An 8,873-nucleotide genomic window follows, 5' to 3' on the forward strand; every position below is an offset into this window, starting at 1 on the left:
GAACTGGGAGGTGGAGGTTGCAGTGAGTGGAGATCACACCACTGCACTCTAGCCTGGGTGAAAGAGCAAGACTCCGTCTCAAAAAAAAAAAAAAAAAGCCAGATGCGGTGGCTCACACCTCTAATCCTAGTGCTCTGGAAGGCCGAGGTGGGTGGATCACAAGGTCAGGAGTTTGAGACCAGCCTGGCCAATATGGTGAAACCCCATCTCTACTAAAAATACAAAAATTAGCCAGGCGTGCTGGCAGGCACCTGTAATCTCAGTTACGCAGGAGGCTGAGGCAGGAGAATCGCTTGAACCTGGGAGGCAGAGGCTTCAGTGAGCTGAGATTGCGCCACTGCACTCCAGCCTGGGTGACAAAGCAAGGCTCCGTCTCAAAAAAAAAAAAAAAAAAAAAAATTAGCTGAGCATGGTGGTGCATGCCTGTGGTCCCAGCTACTTTGGGGGCTAAGGTAGGAGGATCGCTTGAGCCCAGGAGGTCAAGGCTGCAGTCAGCTGTGATCACGCCACTGCACTCCAGTCTGGGGGACAGAGCCAGACTCTGTCTCAAAAACAAATAAGTAAATAAAAATGTAAAAATAATCCTAGTTTCTGGCCATATGAAAACAGGAGATGGGCCAGAATTGGCCCATAGGTTTAGTTTGCTGACCTCTGTTCTGTGCTATCAAAGAATATACCATATACTCTTCCTGCATTGCACTCATCCCATTAGTAATTAATTATGCATGCGATAGACTTCTTAATGCTATCTCCCCAGTTGGAGGTAAGCTCTGTGAGGGAAGGGACCACATCTGTTGTGTTTACTCTTTTTTTTCCTGAGTATCATAGTACAGGGCCTGACCCATGGTATGTGCCCACCAAATGAATGAAGTGATACAGTTTTCTCTGCTTTGAAAGGAACTCAAAGCCTCATGGAGAATGCAGACATACAAACAATTAAATACACACCTAACTAGGTAATGCTGTATTGGAAGGAAGAAGAGTTTGGTTTCTGGCAGGGTGAATTTGAGATACCAGTGGGAAATCAGAGTATGGTGCCTCCTATACATCTGGAACTAAGTGAGTTGAATCTAAGATGTAGATAAGGGAATACGGTGCTTAAAACAGATGTTGGCCGGGCGCGGTGGCTCAAGCCTGTAATCACAGCACTTTGGGAGGCCGAGACGGGCGGATCACGAGGTCAGGAGATCGAGACCATCCTGGCTAACACGGTGAAACCCCGTCTCTACTAAAAAAATACAAAAAACTAGCCGGGCGAGGTGGCTGGCGCCTGTAGTCCCAGCTACTCGGGAGGCTGAGGCAGGAGAATAGCGTAAACCCGGGAGGTGGAGCTTGCAGTGAGCTGACATCCGGCCACTGCACTCCAGTCTGGGCGACAGAGCGGGACTCCGTCTCAAAAAAAAAAAAAAAAAAAAAAAAAAAAACAGATGTTAAAGTGGCCGGGTGCGGTGGCTCACGCCTATAATCCCAGAACTTTGGGAGACCAAGGTGGGCAGATCACAAGGTCAGGAGATCGAGATCATCCTGGCTAACGGTGAACCTCTGTCCCTACAAAAAAAACAAAAAATTGCCGGGCGGGGTGGTGGGTGCCTGTAGTCCCAGCTACTCCGCAGGCTGAGGCAGGAGAATGGTGTGAACCCGGGAGGCAGAGCTTGCAGTGAGCCGAGATGGCGCCATTGCACTCCAGCCTGGGTGACAGAGCGAGATTCGAGACTATCCTGGCTAACACGGTGAAACCTTGTCTCTACTAAAAACACAAAAAATTAGCCGGGCGTGGTGGTGGGTGCCTGTAGTCCCAGCTACTCGGGAGGCTGAGGCAGGAGAATGGCGTGAACCCGGGAGGCAGAGCTTGCAGTGAGCCAAGATTGTGCCACTGCACTCCAGCCTGGGTGACAGAGCGAGATTCCGTCTCAAAAAATAAAAAATAGGCCAGGTGCGGTGGCTCACGCCTGTAATCCCAGCACTTTGGGAGGCTGAGGGTGGATCACTTGGGGTCGGGAGTTTGAGACCATCCTGGCTAACACGGTGAAACCCCGTCTCTACTAAATATACAAAAAATTAGCTGGGCGAGGTGGCGGGCGCCTGTAGTCCCAGCTACTCGGGAGGCTGAGGCAGGAAAATGGCGGAACCCGGGTGGCAGAGCTTGCAGTGAGCCGAGATTGCGCCACTGCACTCCAGCCTGGGCGACAGAGCGAGATGCCATCTCAAAAATAAATAAATAAATAAATAAATAAATACAATAAAAAATTAAAAATTAAAAATAAGAGATGTTAAAGCTACCTGAGGATGCCACATCACTCAAGAGGAGAGGCCACTCAGGGAGAGAGGCTGAATGAGAGGAGAGGACAGAGACTGGAACATTGGGGTAAGTTTCTGAGCCAGGGAAGGGGCAGAGATTGGTAGAGAGGTTAGAACAGATCCAAGATAGATCTTGTTTTACTGTGATTTGTAGATATGGCATTGTTTCTTATAAACTGCGAGTTTGTGGCAACCCGTGTCAAGCAACTCTATTGGCACCATTTTTCCAAAGGCATGTGCTCACTTTGTGTCCCTGTCACATTTTGGTAATTCTTGCAATATTTCAAACTTTTTCATTATTATTATACCTGTTATAGTGATCAGCGATATTCCTATCAATTAACATCAGTTATGTTACTATTGTAATTGTTTGGCAGTGCCACATACTGCACCCATGAACTTAGTAAGTGAATTTATTTATTTATTTATTTTTATTTTTTTTAATTTTATTTATTTATTTATTTTTTTTGAGACGGAGTCTTGCTCTGCCGCCCAGGCTGGAGTACAGTGGCCGGATCTCAGCTCACTGCAAGCTCCGCCTCCCGGGTTCACGCCATTCTCCTGCCTCAGCCTCCCGAGTAGCTGGGACTACAGGCGCCTGCCACCTCGCCCGGCTAGTTTTTTGTATTTTTAGTAGAGACGGGGTTTCACCGTGTTAGCCAGGATGGTCTCGATCTCCTGACCTCGTGATCCGCCCATCTCGGCCTCCCAAAGTGCTGGGATTACAGGCTTGAGCCACCGCGCCCGGCCAGTAAGTGAATTTAATAACTGTTGTGTGAACTTAGTAAGTGTTGTGTGCGTACTGACTGCTCCACCAACTGGCCATTCCGTTTCTCTCCTTCTCCTCCAGTCTCCCCGTTCCCTGTTGCCTGAGACACAACAATATTGACAACAGGTCAATTAATAACCCTATAAAATCCTACAATGGCCTCTAACTGTTCATGTCTCTCACTTTAAATCAAAAGCTAGAAATGATTAAGCTTAGTGAGGAAGGGATGTCAAAAGCCTAGACAGGCAGAAAGCTAGGCCTCTTGTGTCAATTAGCCAACTTGCAAATGCAAAGAAAAAGTTCTTGAAGGAAATTAGGACAGGCACAGTGGCTCACACCTGTAATCCCAGCACTTTGGGAGGCCGAAGTGGGTGGATCACTTCAGGTAAGGAGTTTGAGACCAGCCTGGCTAACATGGTGAAACCCTGTCTCTACTAAAAAAAAAATACAAAAATTAGCCAGGTGTGGTGGCAGGCGCCTGCAGTCCCAGCTACTTGGGAGGCTGAGGCAGGAGAATCGCTTGAAATCAGGAGGCAGAGCCTGCAGTGAGCAGATACTGCGTCACTGCACTCCAACCTGGGCAACACAGCAAAACTCTGTCTCAAAAAAAAAAAAAAAAAAAGGGCCAGGTATGGTGGCGCACGCCTGTAATCCCAGCACTTTGGGAGGCTGAGGTGGGCAGATCACGAGATCAGGAGATTGAGACTATCCTGGCTAACATGGTGAAACCGCGTCTCTACTAAAAAATAAAAAAAAAAAAAAAAAAAAAAAAAAAATTAGCAGGGCGTGGTAGCGGGCGCCTGTAGTCCCAGCTACTCCGGAGGCTGAGGCAGCAGAACGGCATGAACCCAGGAGGCGGAGCTTGCAGTGAGCCCAGATTGTGCCACTGCACTCCAGCCTGGGCGACAGAGCCAGACTCCGTCTCAAAAACAGAAAAAAAAAATGCCAGGCATGGTGGCTCACGCCTGTAATCCCAGCACTTTGGGAGGCCGAGGCGGGTGGATCACGAGGTCAGGAGATCGAGACCATCCTGGCTAACACGGTGAAACCCCGTCTCTACTAAAAATGCAAAACAAATTAGCTGGGCTTGGGGGCACACGCCTGTAATCCCAGCTACTCGGGAGGCTGAGGCAGGAGAATGGCGTGAACCCGGGAGGCAGAGGTTGCAGTGAGCTGAGATCTCTCCGCTGCACTCCAGTCTGGGAGACAGAGCGGGACTCCATCTCAAAGAAACAAAAACAAAAACAAAAACAAAAAAAAAGAAATTAAAAGTGCAACTCCAGCCCGGGCGTGGTAGCTCACGCCTGTAATCCCAGCATTTTGGGAGGCAGGGGCGGGTGGATCACGAGGTCAGGAGTTTGAGACCAGCGTGGCCAAGATGGTGAAACCCTGTCTCTACTAAAAATACTAAAATTAGCCAAGCACAGTGGCGGGCGCCTGTAATCCCAGCTACTTGGAAGGCTGAAGCAGGAGAACTGCTTGAACGTGGGAGGCGGAGGTGGCAGTGAGCTCAGATCGCGCCACTGCACTCTAGCCTGGGCAACAGAGCAAGGCTCCGTCTCAAAAAAAAAAAAAAGAAAAAGAAAGAAAGAAAAAGTGCAACTCCAGGAAATAAATGAATGATAAGAAGGCAAAACCGCCTTATTGCTGATATGGAGAAAGTTTTTTGTGGCCTAGAAAGAGGATCAGATCAGTCACAGCATTCTCCTAAACGGTGATCCACCGTTCCTAGCATATGCCTGTATTTCTCTTTTTTTTTTTTTTTTTTTTTTTGAGATGGAGTCTTGCTCTGTCGCCCAGGCTGGAGTGCAGTGGCGCGATCTCCACTCACTGCAAGCTCCGCTTCCCGGGTTCACACCATTCTCCTGCTTCAGCCTCCCGTGTAGCTGGGACTACAGCCGCCCGCCACCACGCCCGGCTCATTTTTTAAAATGTATTTTTAGTAGAGACGGGGTTTCACCGTGTTAGCCAGGATGGTCTCGATCTCCTGACCTCGTGATCTGCCTGTCTCGGCCTCCCAAAGTGCTGGGATTACAGGCGTGAGCCACCGCGCCTGGCCTTGCCTGTATTTCTTAAAAGGGGAGCAAAGTAGGTATTTTGGTATCCATCTAGTTTACTACCATGTTCCCAGTATTTTACACTGGGCATGGTATTACAGTAGATACCCAGAAAGTCTTTGAATTTAAAATTAAATTGACTCAGCCCCGTGGCTCCAGCCTGAAATCCCAGTACTTTGGGAGGCCGAGGCAGGTGGATCACTTGAGGTCAGGAGTCGGAGATCACCTTGGCCAACATGGCGAAACCCCGTTTCCACAAAAAGTACAACAATTAGCCGGGTGGTCGCATATGGCCCTAAAATCAGCTACTCATGAGGCTGAGGCAGGAGAATCGCTTGAACCTGGGAGGCAGAGGTTGCAGTGAGCCGAGATCGCACCACTGCGCTCAACCCGGGGCCACATAGGGGGAATCTCAAAAAAACAAAAAACAAAAAACAATTAAATTAGAACGTTTTAAGAAGCACTACGCAGTACGTGGACCACAGGAAGTGCTCAAAGGAGAAAGAGTAAGCCGTGTGGAAAGAATGCTGCCGAAACCACTGAGGGCAAGGGCTGATGTGCTGTGGTCTGCGACTTGAGTTGAGCCTTGCAGCTTTTCTCTTAGGAAGAGCATTGGATTTCTTTATTCATTGATGTGTACTTTGTCTACTTTTCTCTGGAGGTGCAGAAATCCATCAAAACTGATCTCGGCTCTCAGAGAGCTCAGTCTGGTCGGGGAAGGCCCTGATACTTATAGAGTAAGAGGCAAACTTACAGTGGGAACACAAGCACAGGGAGGAGCTAGTCAACTTTGAAAGCATCACAGGTGACATATGAGATGGGTCTTAAATGTTCAAAGGCACTAGCGCAGAAATTCCGGAGGAAACCAGCCTGTGCAAAACTGATAAACGCTGGGATTCTCAAACTTGTAGGTGGGTAAGAATCACCCGACAGGTTGGTTTAAAATGTAGATTGCAGGCATACACTCCCCAGTAAACTTCGGGTTCAATACCCAAGTAGCATCCATTTTAACAAGCTTCCCAGGAGGCTAGTCAGAAAATCATAGTTACAGAAGGAGGGCTGGGGAGCGGCGGCTTCTGGGTCTCCGAATGAGGGCGCACAATGAAAATTTTAAAAAACGAAACCAAACCAACCCCTCCATTTGCGTTGCGCCTTCAGGGTGCTTGAGGCTTTCCTGTGCCTTACTTTGTCGGAGCCTCGCAAAAATGCTGTGGGGTGGAAATTAGGAGTCTCATTTCAAAGGGGAGGAAACAGGTTTAGAGAGGAGGGATGAATTTGCTCAAGGTCACAAAGCGGAAGGGGGTACAGCAGAGACCGAAAACCGGCAAACTCCCAACTCGGAAGCTTTCCGACCAGGTAAGCTGGCCCGGAGTGGGTGGGGCTCAGACTCTCCCTGCAGGCCGGTTCCAAAATGGTGGGGGTAGTGGCGTCAGCAACGCCCCCGCCCCTTCCGTTCACCGCCCTCCTCCATCTCCGGGCCACCCAGGCGGGGGGAGGGGAATGGACCCGAGCAATCCACGTGACTGCCGACAACCGAGCGCGTGACGCAAAGCGGCGGGCCCAACGCTCGCCTTGTCTTTTGGGAAAGGTAGTTCCGGTGGCAGCCAAGTCGGCCAGGAGAGGCGGGCGTAGGACTACATTTCCCAGGAGGCAGCGGGTCTACGCCGTCGCCATCGTCGGAGAGCGGAGACGCTGGGCGCGCTGTGGGGCGGGGGCGAGGTTCGGGCTGGTTGTGCCGTTGCGAGCTGCAGCTGCGATCGCTGTGGTAGGCCCAGGTGAGTGAGCGCCTCTGATGGAAGTTAGGGCAGCTTAACCGGCTCCAGTGGTTTCATCTCTTATCTTTTTTCCCCAGCTGGGTCAAGGGCTCGGGGAAGGCCTGGCGCGGAGTCGCTCCCCCGCGCTTACACCCTGGCCTCTTCTGAGCGGGCTCCACTCTCTCCGGCTCCTCCCCCTCCCCGCCCTTCAGGGCTTCCCCTGGCCCTAGCCCTGGCCTAGCTCCCGAGGCTCTGGGTCGCCTTCTCTCCAGAGCAGCTCTTAGCGCCACTTTTTCTTGCAGTCGGCCTGGGGGCGGTCACTCCCTACTCTTTGCCTTTTGGTCGTATGAACCCCATTATTTGGATTTATTTTCCCGGAACTCCTGTGTGCCCTTCCCCCCATCCAGTCCCCATTGGCCTGGTTCTGTCTTCTCCTAGGGCGCATGTGGCTGCCACTCAGTAAATGTTAGTATCGCTTCCGTTCTTTCCAGCCTGGTGGCCAAAAAAGGGATAGTCCAAATTTGTCTCCTACGGGAATATTAGAGTTCTTACTTTTTTTCTTGGGCTGGAGCTGAGGCTGGCTTGCATTCCAGTGGCAGTCGGCGTGAGTTCTGCTTATATGAGGTGACTTATTTTGCTTCTCTTAGCGCCTAAGAAACTTTTATCAACTTTTGTCTTTGACTTTTCAAATCTTAGGGGTGGAGCATGGCAGCAGAAGCTGGGGAGCAGCAGTGGTGCACAGAAGTTGGAAGCCATCAGTGGCAGTACAGGGTTTATGGGGAATTTGTTAATTGGATTGAAGGGAAAGCCTTTGAGAGTGTAGAAGGACCTGGCAGGAGAGAGGCAGTGAAGCTTCTGTGGGGAGCATAACGGAAGTGTTCTGAACTAGTCAGCCTGGGTTCAAATCTTGGCCCTGCTATCTTTTGATCTGAGGTCAAGAGTCTTCATTTCCAGGTGCCTCAGTTTTCTTATCACTAAAACAGCAGTGAAAAACAGCAGTGAGTAGCAGTGACCCCTTTACAGGGTTATTGTGGAAACTAAATGAGACAAAATAAAACTCACTTAGCCACTGTTACAACTATCATCATTTATATGTTTTCTTTTAGAGTGTGCGCCCAGAGAGGTAAGGCATATATCACACCATTGTTTTTCTTGTCTTTCAGATGACCCTGACTTTTTTCGTTTGTGGAAGTACTGTTGTAGTCTGTCCTGTTATTCTAGACAGCCTGACGTGTGTATTAGGATTTAGAAGCTTGTTAAATAGCCAAAACCGGTGGCTGCCATGAACAACTTGTGGAGCAAATCGGGCTCAGTTTGTTCTTTGCCGGGACATGTATTTTGTGAACTAGTGTTCATACGTAAATGATAAGTTTTACTGCCACCATTTGGGTTTAATTGCATTTTGTAAGAGAGTTGTATTGAGGTTTCTTTAATAAGTGATTTGATTAAAAAGCTCTATATCCAGTGTAATTCCATCTCTTTGTTTTTTAAACCTTTTAGCACCAGAGAAAGCTCTCCAGTTTTGGAGGTTGATGTTTTTAGTTTTGTAGCCTAGATACAGTTCAGTTTTAGCAGTGGTGGTGGTAGTAGTAGTACCACCTTAGTGTATTTATGTAATACCAAGTATATAGGTACTTTTGAATTTGGTTTAGCCTGTAAAATATGGATTACAAAAAGTGTGATCTGTTTTGTTCTGAGGAATTGGAGGGAGGAAGCTTGGAATATTTCTGAGATGAACACAGAGATGGGGAATGATGATTACTGGGAGGGCACACAGACCTACGATTTATTTATTTATTTATTTATTTTTTTGAGACGGAGTCTCGCTCGGTCGCCCAGGCTGGAGTGCAGTGGCCAGATCTCAGCTCACTGCAAGCTCCGCCTCCCGGGTTCACGCCATTCTCCTGCCTCAGCCTCCCGAGTAGCTGGGACTACAGGCGCCCGCCACCTTGCCCGGCTAGTTTTTTGTATTTTTTTTTTTTTTTTTTTTTTTGA

The 8,873-nt window shown here is 49.0% G+C and overlaps 1 protein-coding gene across 3 annotated transcripts in view; it reads left to right on the plus strand.

Moving 5' to 3' along the window:
• Nucleotides 1-6,696: 6,696 nt before the first annotated feature.
• Nucleotides 6,697-8,873, plus strand: part of THRAP3 (thyroid hormone receptor associated protein 3) — an 89,451-nt gene continuing 87,274 nt past the window's right edge. For 2 of the 3 annotated variants that reach the window (XM_025382866.1, XM_025382882.1), the window contains exon 1: nucleotides 6,697-6,899. The gene's annotated coding sequence lies outside the window, so the exon portion shown is untranslated. Of the gene's footprint in view, nucleotides 6,900-7,369; nucleotides 7,503-8,873 lie in introns of all 3 variants that reach the window. The other variant, XM_025382872.1, reaches the window with a different exon arrangement.

The sequence above is a fragment of the Theropithecus gelada genome, chromosome 1 (genome assembly GCF_003255815.1).
Source record: "Theropithecus gelada isolate Dixy chromosome 1, Tgel_1.0, whole genome shotgun sequence".
In the NCBI taxonomy this organism is placed as follows: Eukaryota; Metazoa; Chordata; class Mammalia; order Primates; family Cercopithecidae; genus Theropithecus; species Theropithecus gelada.